The 14,967-nt window shown below is 41.9% G+C and overlaps 1 protein-coding gene across 2 annotated transcripts in view; it reads left to right on the top strand.

Moving 5' to 3' along the window:
* The window catches only part of Klf12 (KLF transcription factor 12), a 377,546-nt gene that overhangs the window by 49,615 nt on the left and 312,964 nt on the right, over window positions 1-14,967 (top strand). For both annotated transcript variants that reach the window (XM_075949284.1, XM_075949282.1), the window contains exon 2: window positions 10,191-10,344. The gene's annotated coding sequence lies outside the window, so the exon portion shown is untranslated. The remainder of the gene's footprint in view (window positions 1-10,190; window positions 10,345-14,967) is intronic.

The following is a 14,967-nucleotide window of genomic DNA, read 5'->3' as shown; positions in this document are numbered from 1 at the left end:
AGTGTGCAAGCGGACCTTAAATTAAATAGGTTAAATTTATGCCTTGTATTATTGGATTAGATGTCCACAATAGATAATGAGCAGAAAATGGTAACGTGAAGTTTGCTTTGCTAATTCATTCATAGCTAGCACGGGAGCTGAGTTTGTAACTGCTGGGGTACAGGGTGTAACTCAGTAGAGTGTCTTGCATTCCTGAAACTCTGGGTTCAGTCCTCAGCACTACATACAGGAATGGTGGATTGTGGTGAATGCTTATCATCCTGCCATTCTGGAGCTGGAGGAGGGTGGTTCAGAAATCCAAGGCCATTGTTCCACCTGTACTAAGTCTGAGGGCAGTTTAGGATACAAAAACCAAAACCAAACAAACAAGCCCAAATCTTGTCTCAAAAAGATTTTTAAAAAGTTATAAAAACTTGAAGCTTTTTTTCCCCTAAGCTAGTTTATTCCTTTTGTGACTTGAACTGTCAAGAAAAGTGATTGATTAAACCAAAAGCCAGCTTAAGAAATGGGGAATGAGTCCAGATTAAACCACCGGCCACCACCACTTTAAGTCTCTTGCTGCCCAATTTATCTTCCTGTCCTTGGTATGTAAGCTAAGTGTTTATCCCATAGGGCCCCATCCTTCTTGTCTCCCTATATCATTTATAACGTGCTTATTGGGTTTTGTCCCAACACTGTTTTATATCCTACTAATATCAATGTAGTTTAGAATCCTTCATACATTTGAGTTGGCAAAAGATGCCCAGTAAATATTTGTCGGATCGAATGGCGTTGCAGCTGAGTCCTCTTGGCATCCTGTTGGGCCGCAAGAGAGATCCCTTGTAGAAATGCTGCCTTTTGGTGTCCAGCAGCATTCCAAGAATCCTGTGTGGGTTCCTCACTTCTTTGTCTCTTTCCTCTTTCATTTTCAAGAAGGTGCCACACTTCACTAGGCTTTAGCCCTCAGGGCAAGTTGGTTAGAAGTAGTAACTTTGGTCATAACTCAAAGGCCCACTTGAAATCTATCAACTCTAAAATTGTGAATACTGGTAGTAGGGTCAAGTTGGATGATAAAGGAACAACCCCGAAAGGAATCCAGTGGATCGTGAGTCACTGAAGGTAGTCTGGAGGTAGCTAGCATTTTTGTTTGGCACGGAAACATTTGGTAGAGGCTGGACTGAGGATCGGGAGGGGTTCAGCTCTCACTGGGTGGCAGCTGCTTTCTGCGCATCTCTGAGGTTGCTTCCATCTTTTAGAGATGCCATGGGAAATTTTAGCATGTGATGGCCCAGTGTTCATGTGTGCATCTACTTTAAAGAATGAGAAATTAGCAAAGGATGGGGATTCTTTTTTATGGCTACTTTACCTTTTCTAGGCTCTCAGCACACAGGAAGCATCTTCTACATAAGAGTGACAGGTCGTCCTGCTGGGTTATGTATGTCGCTGTAGTGACCTTATTGGAGTTAAAGGGAGAGAGAGATGGAAAGATTGCAAGGTTTTGTTTTGTTCTGTTTTTTTAAAACTAGGTGTTACTGTTCTTTGAGTGCTAACTGGCATGGCCAGCATGAGTGGATGTATATATGTAGAGCAGAATTAGCTGGGATTGCCACCCTATGATTGGGGGACAGTATTTCCAGCGGCCGTGTGTAGCAATGGGGGTTCTCCAGCTGTAATTCTGTCTTAGATTTGCATTGCTTTGGGGGCCTTGGAGTTGGTTATTCTTTTTCGTAGATACTTCCTTCTGTGGGCATGTGTGCATGTGTTTGTTTGGGAAGCTTTTAAGTGGCCCAAGGGAGCATCCCTGTGGCTTCCATTAGAATTCTACTTCTTAAGTCCCCTATCCCCAACTCAGCATTCTGTCCAGCTGAAATCAAGACTCCACAGAGCTTAGTGGCTGTGGTCAGAGCATTTCCTTAAGCAGGAGGTAGCAGGATTTGGAACTTCCCATGTCTCAAACAAATCAGAGACTTAGGGAAGTGCAAAGGTCAGCATTGCAGCCCTCCAGTCTAACCCCTCCACCAAGCATTGGCAACAGACTCTGAAATAATTCTTTTTAATATGCTTAATCCTTTGAAAATTTTATACAGTATGTTTTAATCATAACCGTCACTGCCACCCAACCCTTCCTAGAACCACTCTACATCCCTACCCACATAACTTCCTGTTCTCATTTTTTTTCCCCATCAAGTTCAGCTTGTATTGCCAAGTACTCTAGGGTATGAGACCTGCATTGGGGTGTGCTCAACCAGACCAGGAGTCACACTCTTGAAGGAAAGAGAGGTGGGAATCTGTGCCCTTCTCCCAGCCTCCATGCTGGAATCTTTGTCCGGTTAGAGCTCTTGCAGGCCTTGTCCATGCTATCACAGGTGCTGGGAGTTTACAGGTGTAGCTCTCTCTTTGTGCCCTGAAAACACTGGTCGGTTTTAGTATTCTCCTCCCTCAGGCACATAATCTTCCCACCCCCTTTCCCACAATAGTTTCTGAGTTTTATGAAGAGGGGTGTTGTAGTAATATGGGCTGTGGGGCTGCGTCCCCAACACCCCAACCGCCTGCTCGGCTAGCTTTTGCCCCAAAATAATTACACGGACACTGTATTCTTTTAATCACTGCTTGGCTTTAGCTCTAGCCCTTACTGGCTAATTCTGATATCCCGATCAACCCATCTCTAATAATCTGGGAGCACTGGTCTTACCAGGAAGATTCTAGCCTAAGTCCATCCTGGGTCGGAGCTGGGGCATGGCGTCTCTCTGAGGCGTCTGCTCAGGAGAGGAGAGCTGTGGAGTCTGGGCTCACTTCCTCTTCCTCCCAGCGTTCTGTTCTGTTTACTCTTCCCACCTATGTTCTAACCAATAAAATGGGCCAAGGCAGTTCCTTTATTAGCCAATGACCTTCCTCCATCAGGGTGTGTTATTGATACCTCATATAAGCTGGGTGCTTCCCAGTCTCTATGCTCTGAATGTTGACCAGGTATGGGTCTCCGCTAATTGCTAACTGCTTCAAAAAGAAGTTTCTCTGATGCGGGTGGAGATATACATTAGTTTAAGGGTTTACCGCTAAGTCGTTAGGAATCATATTAATGCTATGTCCATTTAGCAGAATTTAGCACTGGCTGTCCCCGAGGTACCATGACCTCTCTAGCCATAGACACTTGGCCCTGGTGATTGCTGGGTATGGGTTCAATCTTATGGAACGGGCCTTAAATTCAATCAAAAAGCAGTTATTCCCATGACATTTGTGCCTTTATTGCAACTGTGGGTGTATCTTGTCAGGACCATTGTTATTGGAGCTCACTGCATCTGTAACCAGATAAGAATAATGATTCCTTTTCTCCTCTGGGACATAAGTAGCACCTTCCAGCTGTGAGAGCTAGCCAGTGGGGACGAAGCTTTCAGGGCACTGCCAGTTTGGTAAAAGAATCTTATATTTAAAAGGTACCATCTCTTCACCTATTGTTTACATTCCCTAAACATACCCCCACACATACATATTCACATACACAAAAAGAAACAAAACCAAAAAACTCCAAAGGAAATAGTGAATTATATTATATGGTCATAACACCTAAGATAATCTTGAATAATGTTAAGATGAGGCAATATGAAATCAGCTAATTTAAGAAAATTAAGTTAAGGGATATTATAATAATTGTGTTACTTCCTTTCCTCTCTTTATATGTTATTTCTGATGAATGTCAATTTCTTGTATTTATAGTCTTTGATATAATTTTTAATGAATTTTATAAAGATGTTACGTTACAAATATTAAAGATTTAGGGACTTGCAGAAATCCATTTGTGCCTCTTTCATGATCCTCATATTTTCATTAATTTTTCTTTTTAATTTCATTTAATTAGCATGTATTATCTATGTACAAGCACGCTAAAAGATTTCATCCAGATGCAGCAACGGCTTCTGTGGACACTTTTATAATTGATATATTCACCCTATTCCTTTACCGTTGTGACCAGTCAAAGCCGTTGGTACCCCTCCTCCCTGCCCCCAAACAAGGCATGATGGCCAGGCACTCTTCTGAGAATCAGGGGCTGATAAATGCACGGTCTTCAACTGGACATATGTGTTAGCCCATCTCCACCTCTCCAAGGCCCAGGGAGCATCTTAGAGGAGACGGCAGTAGGAATTTCAGACCTAGAGGATGGGGAAGAACATCAGGAAAGGCTGCCATCCAGCTGACACCACTGTTGCAGCCACGAATACACAGGCGTGGGTGCATGTATGAGATTGGGCCCTCTGAGTTTCTGTGCTGGGTGAAGGGTGTTTACTGAGCTAAGGACTGTTGATGGTGCTGGAGGAAGCATCATCCTCTCTAAAGGTGTAACCACGGGGGGGGGGGGACAAAGTGGGAAGAAGAAGGGGCTCGGGGGAAAAGAGGATGAAACTGGAGGTTAATGAGAGGATTTGCATATGATCACAATGCATTCTATATATGTATGAAACTTTCAGAAGTATAGAAAAAACGTGTACTTGGCTCATTGGTAAAGGAGGTTATAATCTGGGATAAAGGTGGCAGAGCTCCCCTGTCAATTGGTTTTGTTTCCAGGCAAACACATTTCCATTTAGGCATCTTCTGTAGAGAAAAGTTGTTGGGGTCCGGGAGGGTTCATCATGAAGCCCGAACCCTAGCCCTGCCCCCGTCTTCTGTGCTAAGTTCCTATGGAAGATTATCCGGCTCTTCCTGGAGGAATGGACATTTAAGAGATGCTGCTGATTTGTGACACGGTGCTTTATGCTTTCCTCTCAATATGTAGAGAATCGCTCAGTCTTTCCCCATCAGCATCAATTAAAAACAGTAACAATCACCATACAGGGCTGCACCATGGACAGTCACAGAGTCTTGTCTCTTGGACCGCTGTGATGGGGCTGGGATCTCTGTTTCTTTTAACTATTTGTTGTCAGATCCATTTTAGCTCATCATTCATCCACTTATTAAAACTTAATGAACTCTAACAAAGTTTAGCCTTACAGATTACAGCCTGAGGCTGTTGCTGACAACATTCCCCACTAGCCATGTAAAATAATGATTAATTCCCTTTTTAAAATTTATATTTTGCTCAGGTATAGTGAAATGCTCCCGGGGTAACGGGCAGATTGTAACTAGGAGTCCACAATTGTTTGGTATGGTTTAGACTCACGAACCTTGTGTTATTTTTATATTGGGGTGTCCAGCTTGAGAGAATTAGTAACTATAATCTTTATCACAGTATGATATGATGGCTAACATTATCATCAACATCATAGTTCCATAAAGGTTATGGTGTATGCTTTATTTTCTGTTCTATTTGCTGATGCCTATATTTCATTAGTGTGTATATGTGCATGGTAAGAATACATTAAATTGATAGTCTGCATGAGTTGCTTCTTGTGACTGTTGAACTCCTGCTATTTTTTTGTTGTTGATTTATATTTACTTATTTACATGTGAGTATAGTGTGTGTGTAGAGTATCTGCATATGGTAAATATATGTGTGTCATTTGGGTACAAGCCCATATATGGCATATGGGTGGAGGCCTGAGGACGATTTCAGGAGGCCTGCTCTATCATTTTCTGCCTTACCCTTTTGAGATAAGGTGTCTCACTGAAATGGGAGCTGAACCGGCAGCCATCAGGTCCCAGCCAACCTCCTTGTTTCCCACAGCCCTGGGGTTAATAGCAGATGTGGCCATAGGCAGCTTTAAATGTGGATGCTGGGATCCACGCGTACACTTGCAAAGAAAAGTGCTCTTACCCACTGAGCCATCGCTTCAGCCTCTCCTTTGGCTTATTAATAACCTTGCCACCTGTGATTCTATAAACTAAAGCTAGCGTCCTTTAATCATTGATGAAGGAAATGTTACAGACTTGCTATAAATCCTGGGGTGGTGGGCTGCCTAATCACCCCACACCCCTGCAGGAACAAGGCTCCCCAATAGGAAGGAGTACCATCACACCTTGAGCATCTCTCTGGGATCCAGGATCTCCCTCAGTTACTCCTTCAGTTAGTCTTTCTTTCTTCCCTTCGCCAGGCACTGTCTCCCTCCTCCCTTCTCGCCCTGAGGAGGGCCAGTTCTTCAGGTCTCAGGCTGTTGCTTACAGCATTGCTTCTGATCTACCGCCTGGGCTTCCTCCAGATGAAAATGTCTGAATCTCTGTCAGCTTCCTGTCTGTTAGTTGTGAGACAGGATTTTGCTGTGTAGTCCAGGCAGATTCTTGTTATATACTCTGTTTCTTCCTCTAGGAAAGACCCCTACTCTCTGCTTTCTCCTCAGCTGAAGGAGAGCTCCTTACAGAGTTTCTCTCTGCTTGCTGGCCCTCCACTCGCTCTCAACCCCAGCCCCTGAGTGCTCACACCTGTTGGGTAGCTCACACTTGGCCCAAGGTTTCCCAAACTGCTGCCTGCTGTGTTTTCATGATGTCACACTTGACCTTGCTTTTCATTTGACTTAATTTACTACTTAAGTCTCAGTTTTCTTCTTTGTCGCATACACTTTTCCTCACTGCTGCTTCCTCTCTCCTTCCATCTTTTCTGCCCACATTCTCTCTTCTCCTCCCATCCACTGTCCTTTAAGATCTTTGTGGCTCAGTTTTTTTTTTTTAATTTAAGATCAGAGCCCCAGTGTGGCCAGGTCCTCTTGTGCAAGGCCTTTTTTTTGGCTGCAGATGGCGAAAGTCTCCTTGTCTCCTCATATGGCAGAAGGAAAATGAAGGAATTCTTGGGGGCCTGTCAATCTCTGCCTTTCCCTGTGTCTCTTACTCACAGTGTGTCTCTTTCATATTTGGGATTGATGGAGGACCTTGCCTGTTCTCTACGACTAACCTACAGACCTACCTTTAGGATCCTCTTCATAAAGGGTGCAATCCTGTACTACACAGTCACATTGCAATGCCTCATCTGCCATCCCTTCGGAGGTGAAGGCCCCTTAGACATTTGGTGGAGAACACTCAAACATCTAGGGCATATGAGCAGAAAGATCAAAACCATGACTATCAATGCCTTAGGCATACTGTAGAAAATTAGGAAAAGGGCCACTACAAATAGACATCAAGTGACTTAAGTTACCATGGCAATGTCTGTTTGACTCTTTCCATAGAAGCTCTTTTCTGAGATCCCTTGCCTCTTTTCCATCTATCACACACCAATGTGTTCTGAGGGAGTGAGTTCTCCTTTCTTGCCTCTAAAACTGGTGTTTGCCAGTCTCCCTCCCAACCCTGCCCTTTGCTTTGCTTCCGTGAGCAGGCTCATTTTTGCCTTCAGGCTCCAATTCCATTTTAAATAGTCACCTTCATTCTCCTTGGGGCTTGGATGTAGATAGTCAACTGTTAGTTACATATTTCCCTATGGATATAATGTATAACATTTCAAACTCATTCTTTATCTTTATTTTTTAAGTATATAAAATCCCCAGACTTGGTGATTGTGTTTGTCATTTTTATCCTATATCTTTTATCTCTTCTCTGCCACTAAATCCTGTTGATTTTACATTTCTTAATGTTGTTCTTGTTTTCTACTTTTTTCAGACTCACATGGGCTCTCTCTCTAGGTTTCCTCTAAAATCTTGCTACTGCCATGGCACCCCACCAAATCCAGAGAAAAGCATGTTCTTCTCCGTGGTTGGCACTGCCTCTTATTTACAGTACTGACTGACTGTACTTGGACATGAACAGATTAACTTGCTATTCTTTCTATCTATAGTCCTGGTTGTAATGTCTTGGGCAGAGTGGATGGCTCACCCCTGGGCAGGTGGTTCTGAGTTGTGTAAGAGACCAAATTAAGCAAGTCAGTAAGCAAAATTCCTCTGTGGTCTATGCTTCAGTTTCTATCTCCATGTTCTGGCCTTGAGCTTCTTCCCTTGTTTTCTTAAATGATAGACTATACTCCACGAGATGAGATGAACCCTTTCCTTTCCAAGTTGCCTTTGGTCAATGCTTGTCATAGTAACATAAAAGCAAATTGAATCTAGTGTTTATCATTCTTCACTAAAATCAATCTCCTCTGGATTGTAGCTTGGTTCATTTCTTAAAAATTAAATAAGGATGAAGCTATTTATAATTGCTGTAGTTTTTATTGTTCTACAAATATCCACACCCTGTTCAAAACAGGAAAAATACTATATTATAGGAGGCTCATCTTGGAGCATTTTCTCAGCCGTGATCTTTTTTTCATAGATGCTCTGCTACTTTTCACATTCTTATCTCTCAGGTTTTAGTAATCCTATCATTACAATATGGTATTACCTAATAAACAGGTTTAGGACAAAAACTACTTTAATTATCGTAAGCCTCCACTGATGGGAGCAGAGTTTTTTAGTCTGCCCCAAAGAGCCACCTCCTTGAAAGCATTCTAAGCACATTGGCCAGTATGATTTAAGAAGGGACTGGAGATCACTGCTTCCTCAAGACAGTTGACTAAGTGGATGTTGCCTCTAGTATATTTGTTAGACTGATAGTAAAAGATGCTGTTTTAGTTAGAGTTTTTGTTTCTGTAAAGATCAAGAAAACCATCATTCTACTTTAAACACATACTCTTTTTTATTTTGCAAAAAAATTTATTTTTTTTGCCTTTATTTAATGAAGCGACATTTTTTTCTAATTGACTTTGGAGCACTTCGCATGGTTGCTCAAATTATTTCTTGGCAAGCCTGATTATTAGTTTGTAGTTGGCCCATTAAACTTAAAAGTTTTCCTTGTGTTTTTTGACAGAAGGGCTCTCTTTCCCTTTTATTAATGTTGTTGAGGAGACAGGATCTGATTTAGCCCAGTCAAGTAGCTATGTAACCAAAGATGGCCTTGAACTCATATCCCTCCTGTTTCTACCTGTCAATTATGCTACCACGTTAGATTCACACTGCAGTTTGTGGTCACTGGCTTGCTGACCTTGCTTGTTCTGTCCCATAAACTTCTGCCCAGAGACTGCTCTTCTTGATCCTCATCTTAGGCAATGAAGAAACTCTTTAAAATGGACTTCAAAGTATCTGTGGTTTATTTGCCTAGAGCCTTTAACTTTGAGAAATAATGCCTCATTTTCAAGAGACCTTTACAGCAGTCTTCCAAGGCCAGAGAGATTAGTACCTTCCAAAACAAAAGGCCTCTTATCCAGTGAGTAACTGTCAGTTAGCTTTACCCAAGAAACACAAGATGTGCATATCCAGCCTAGTACATCTCACTACACTTCCTGTTCACGTAGTAGCTAAATGACAGTAGTGTGTCTCTCTAGGAGTCACAATTTGTCCAACCATGTTGATTTTCACAGAAATTTTAATACCAGTCATAGAGGACTTTGTGTAGAACAGACTTCAATTTCCATCAGAGAGCTCCTTGTTATCCCCTTATCTTCATACCACTAAAGCATAAGTGGGCATGTTTTGCCTGGTTAGCTAGTTTTATAGATTATAGGGTTCATAACTGGTTAAGATTATTGATACATTTTCTCTGTAAGCAGTCTGAATTCTGGTACTATGACAATGAGCATGCAAGGAGTAATTTTTAATAAAGTTCCAACTAGATAATTTCTGTATTTTGCAATTAAAATAACTGATAAAAAAAACAAGGAGAACATTACCTAGAGGATCTTAAAATGATGCCTCATGGTTTGGCTACAAAAAAGACCTTTCCGTATAATGCATATATGAGCCGGTAATGCTCATACTTAATGATAAGGTAGAACTATTTATTGTTAAGTAAAAGTAGACTAATCTCATAGTACAAATAGCTTAAAGAAGAAAACACAAGTCCACACTACTGACTTTATGGTTTGGTAGACTCCAGAAAGTTACACTGTACAGTTGGTAACTATAGCCATTGGGTGTTGAATCTTCTTTTTTTAAAATTTACATTTTAGACTTCTTTGCGGGACACAGGCCTTACTGACCATACACAATAATCTGCTAATGCTCTTCCCTGCTCCTGTAGGGCTAGATTCTAGCTTCATCCTAGGTCTCCCTGAATGGATCTACGTCTAAGATACCTGAACCCTCAGAGAGTCTTACTTGTAGAGCCCCATTACAATCCCAGTTTCTATGTCAATAGAAGTCATTCAGCCCTCCTGGATTGTCAGCTCCGGTGTAGGGGGAAGCAGTTCTTCAGGTCATGCTCTGTAGCCAGCATCCCAAACACTGTTGTTCATTCATATCCTGTACCATATAGGTTCCTATTTCATCCTAGGATAAAGACACAGATCTAACCATGGTTTCTGTTTCTATCCCTTACCCGCCCTGCAGTGTGAAAAGAATACAATACCAACACCACCTTATCCTCAGCATGAACTAAGAACGAGAAGTCTTCGTGCACTTGGATCCCTATCAAGAGTCCATACTTCTCATTGGTTTCATACTCCTCATGTCTGTGGGAAGTCATAGATGTAAATAAGTCCAGGTAAATTACCTGAAATATGCTATAATGCTCCTATGGTTTTATGCATGATTTGGTTACATTTGTATTTATTACTTTACAAACATATGTTAAGCTTCTTTATAGGTGTACAATAGGAATATGTCAATAGAAATATTCATATAAATGAGAAATGTATTTATGGATGGACAAATCAGATACAGAATAATAAAGAACATATATGTGAGTTGTGGATGTATCCAACAGGAGGGTATGCATACAGTTGTATACCTGTGATTCCACCTCTAACAGAATATTGGGTGTGTATATTATGTGGGAGTGGGTTGGGAAATTGCATGTATATGGAACAGACACTAATGTAATATTGGAAGTGTCTGAGACAAGTTTTATGGGTAGGTCTGTATAAGTGTGTTAGAGTAGAAATCAGATATAGACTAACATATATGGATGTGTGCATCTGAATTGGAATAGCAGGGAAAAGGCAGGGTAAATAAAGCTTAGTGTTAATTTGAGATGTAATTTTTTACCTATGTGGCTTTGTAATTTGTTAGGAACCACTCAACTATTGTAGGTTTTATTAGTAAAAGGTGAAATTTTTAAGTCTACTGGGGGTCTTTTATGGTTCCAAAATTTGATGTTTGTTGAAATTACCATCACTGATTGCTCAGTTTGTTCTGTCACGGTGTGAATGGATTTATTTTTAATATTATTTTATAGTTGACTTTCAATGCTCACATTTACCCCAACACTTTTTTAGCTTCTGGAGCTAGGTATGATAACTTGAATCTCACTAGCTTTCTTCCAAAACTATAGCCAACCTCTTCTCAGTTATTTTCATCAGTATGCTGATTACTGTTCTCTTTGCTATGACCAAATACCTTACAAGAAGCAGCGTATGGAGAGAAGGGCATTTTGGTTTATATTTTAAAATAGAACATAGCCCATCATAGTAGAAAAACATGAAGGCAGGGGCATATGATGCTTGGTCCCATGGGATTCAAAGTCAGGAAGCAATGAAAAATGACTACCAGTGCTGTTTGCCTTTTCCTTCCATTCTGAAAAGCCACCCCATTGAAGGGAGTCACCTACTTTCAGGGAGGGGCCTTCCTTGCTCGGTCTGGAAATTCAAAGACATACCCAGAGACTTTTTTCCCAGGGTGATTCTAAATCTAGTCTAATTGATAATGAAAACGAAGCATCCCAATAGACTAGGATAACAAGATCTCAGGGGCTGAGGAAATGGCTGTCAGTAAAGTTCCTACCATGCTAGCATGTTCGGTACAGTTGGGTTTTCCAGTACCAGCCGAAAATGACGGGTGTGGTGGGCTGTGTCTGTATCCCTACGTTGGCAGGGAGCAGGACAACAGGCGCAGAGAGAGCTCCAGAGCTTGAAGGACAACAATGTAGCCAGTTGGCAAGCTCCAGTCTCAGCGAGAGAGCCTTTTCCAAATAATACGATGGAGAGGACTAGAGGAAAAGACTGACCTCTGGCTCATACACATATTATGATGGCAGCAGTCACAGGGCCAAAGCTACGCAGCAGGACAGTGCTTAGCTAAAGGAAGGACTCAGTGAAATTATCTCTTTGTCTGTGTGTCTTGTGTGTTACACACTCGTATGTGCAATGGTGGGAATATCAGAGGTGGACCTTGGGTATAAATACTTAGAAGCCACCTGTCATTGTTAGGGTATGATATTGCTGTGAAGAGACACCACGACCGTAACAGTTCTTATAAAGAAAATATTTCATTGGGGTGGCTCACTTATATTTCAAAGGTTTAGTCCTTTATCATCATGTCAGGGAGCATGGCGGCATGCAGGCGGACGCGGTACTGGCTACATCTTGGCTTACAGACCACAGGATGTCGATTGATGCCCACACTGAGGAAAGCTTGAGCAAAAGAGGCCTCAAAGCCTGCCGCCCCCACATTGACACACTTCTTCCAACAAAGCCACACCTCCTAACAAGTAGTGCAACTCCCTATGAAAGGCATTCTCTTCCAAATCATCACAGCATCCCAGTTGTTTCTTGAGACCAGGTCTCTCACAGGCCTGTGCCTCTGAATAGTCTGTGCCAACTGACTGGTCAGCCTCTCCCCACCCCCCAGGGTTGGGAATCATGCCTGGCATTTTTACATGAGTTCTGGCCATTGAGTCGGGTTCTCAGGCTTGGGCATCTTGCACTTCACACACCGAGCCATCTCTTTTCAGGTTAGGTGAAGTTCTGAAAGGCCATTTTTGGTACCTACTTTATCCCTGTGGGCAGTACATCCACCGTTCTCATATATCATGAGATATTCAGCATATGCTTGCGTAATGAATACATCGTGGTAGGACATTTTAAACTGCCCTGTCATCTAGATGTTTTCGCAGTTAACGGCAAAGTTCCGTGATGTCTTGATTGGCATAGGCGGGGTAAGATGGCTTCTCATCACGGTGGCTATAAGGGGCCATCACTGCTTAGATGCTCAGGATCCCAGGATAGCTGAGAAGAATGGCGGTGTGCTGTGAAGACAATAATGGTGACTTTCTTCCACTCTTAGGGATGGCGATTGTACCCTTTCAGAGCGGCCGTCCTTAGCCAGTGAACCACATTATTTCATTAGCTCCATCTCCCCAGAGTCATATGGAAGTCTTCTCTCCGCATATAAATCTCGTGTCCATAGGGCACTGATGCAGTTAATCTAAATGCTCTCTTCGATTCAAAATGCGGTGCGGACATAGCACTGAGTTATTAGTCTGGAACATAATAAGAAAGACTTGCTTTTTGGTAGAATATTCTCTTACTAATATGTGGTGTGTTTTAAAAGGAAGCAACAAACCCTAATATTCTAAAGGCTAAGATAAGATTCTGCTATTTGATTGCGAAGTGTGCTGTTTTCATTATATGAATGCTGTATGCCAATTTCCCTTTCAGTTTTACAGTTTACCTGAGCTGGGATAGTGAAATGGGATCCTCTAAAGCCCTCTGCCATCTTACTCTGATCGGCTCTTTGTACTTTGTGTTGACATCTTCACTTGTGGTACCAGAGAACGCATGAGAAATGAGACATTAAAAATTGTGGCTGATTATCAAGCATCACTAGTATTTTTGATGTAGGTATCTGGCCCTCGAATAAACGAAATGTTGATGTGTTATGTAAGGTTAACTTACCCTGTGGTTTCGGTGTCCTTGAAGTTTCACCTCAGAAATTATAATACACTCTGGATGCTCAGTGTTGCCTTCCAGTGACCTCCTTTTAGCTTGAGCCCTTTAAAGGTATTTGGAGAGATTTGCATGGCGTTTGTGCTGAACTGAACCTCAGAAAGGAAGTGTCTTTCAGAGTCAAAATGAAACCAAGTATTCATATTAGGGGGTAATATGGAAAGAGACAAACAACCAAAAAGAAATCCTCCCCTCAGGAGCAGGCAGCATTTGCCTTCTGCCAACTGGCCCGTTTGTGAGAACCAGTGAAGTCACCAAGCCGGAGCTATTTTAATCCTGACACAGAGGGCGGAGAGGCAGCTGGAGGTGCTGCACAGGGAAGCAGGGAGAAATGTTGAGAGGCAGAAAATGTCCCTGCTGACTGACACCATCCCTGCTTCACACCTAGTGACCTTTGGCACCTCTAATTGCCCAGGTAGGGATGGTGGTGTGGGCTGGCTCTACACCCAACCCTTACGGGAGACCTCCAGCTTCTTCTCCGAAGAGTGACCAGCCCTGTCCAACACAACAGGATACATGGGTTACAAACTTGGTGATGGTGAGAAGCTGAAGACAAGATGCTGTTGTTATTATTATCTGAGACAGGGTCTCACGTGTCCTAGGCTGCCCTGAACTTGCTATGTAGCTGAGGATGCCCTTTAATATATAAGTCTCCTGTTTCTGCCTCCCCCACCAAGTGCAAGAATTAAAACCATGTACTATCATGCTTGGTCTGGTGATCAAACACAGATCTTTGTCTAGGCTACACAAGTACATTGCCAGTGAACCACACCCCGAGACACACACTATTCTGAGGTTTTCCTTTGCTTTGTCTTACTGTTTCTTAACTACACAAGGTCAGGAGTACAAGCTTGCTGATCCAGCTCTACGGGAGAGCATGAGAAAATAAAGAAAAATTATACATGCACACATACATAAATACATATGTATTATATATATACATATACACACATATATATAATTTGTCTGTATATTCAAACCAAATTGAGTACTACGATGAACAGTGAATCACTATACAAGAACCCAAAAGTAGAAAAACTATTGGAAAATTGTATTTTTAAATCTTTATAAAAAATCTCTTTTAAAAACATGTTTTGTAACCTGAAATTCATTTGAATTTTCTATAAGCTGTGCCTGTGGACTTTGTCATCAACAGTCTTTAAGAAAACAGCATAAATAACTATTTGCCAGATTGCAGATTCCTCTGCTGGCTGCTGTTTTAACCACTGGTGACATGATCTAAAACTGTAGGCACAGCTTCAGCCCTTTAGAGATGTGGGAAAAAAGTCCAGAAACATCAAGCAAACAGAGATAAATTTAGAGATAATGAGATCGACTTCTGGGTGTAAGAAATTAACTCCTTTTCAGCTCCACCGCAGGAAATGTTTCTGTTCCAGAAGCAGGGTATGCTCTTGGGCGAGAAGCTTCTTACAGTACAGAAT

The sequence above is a fragment of the Microtus pennsylvanicus genome, chromosome 15, assembly GCF_037038515.1.
Source record: "Microtus pennsylvanicus isolate mMicPen1 chromosome 15, mMicPen1.hap1, whole genome shotgun sequence".
Classification (NCBI taxonomy): domain Eukaryota; kingdom Metazoa; phylum Chordata; class Mammalia; order Rodentia; family Cricetidae; genus Microtus; species Microtus pennsylvanicus.
Note: the sequence above shows the minus strand (reverse complement) of the source record. Positions and strands in the feature narration are given on the sequence as shown.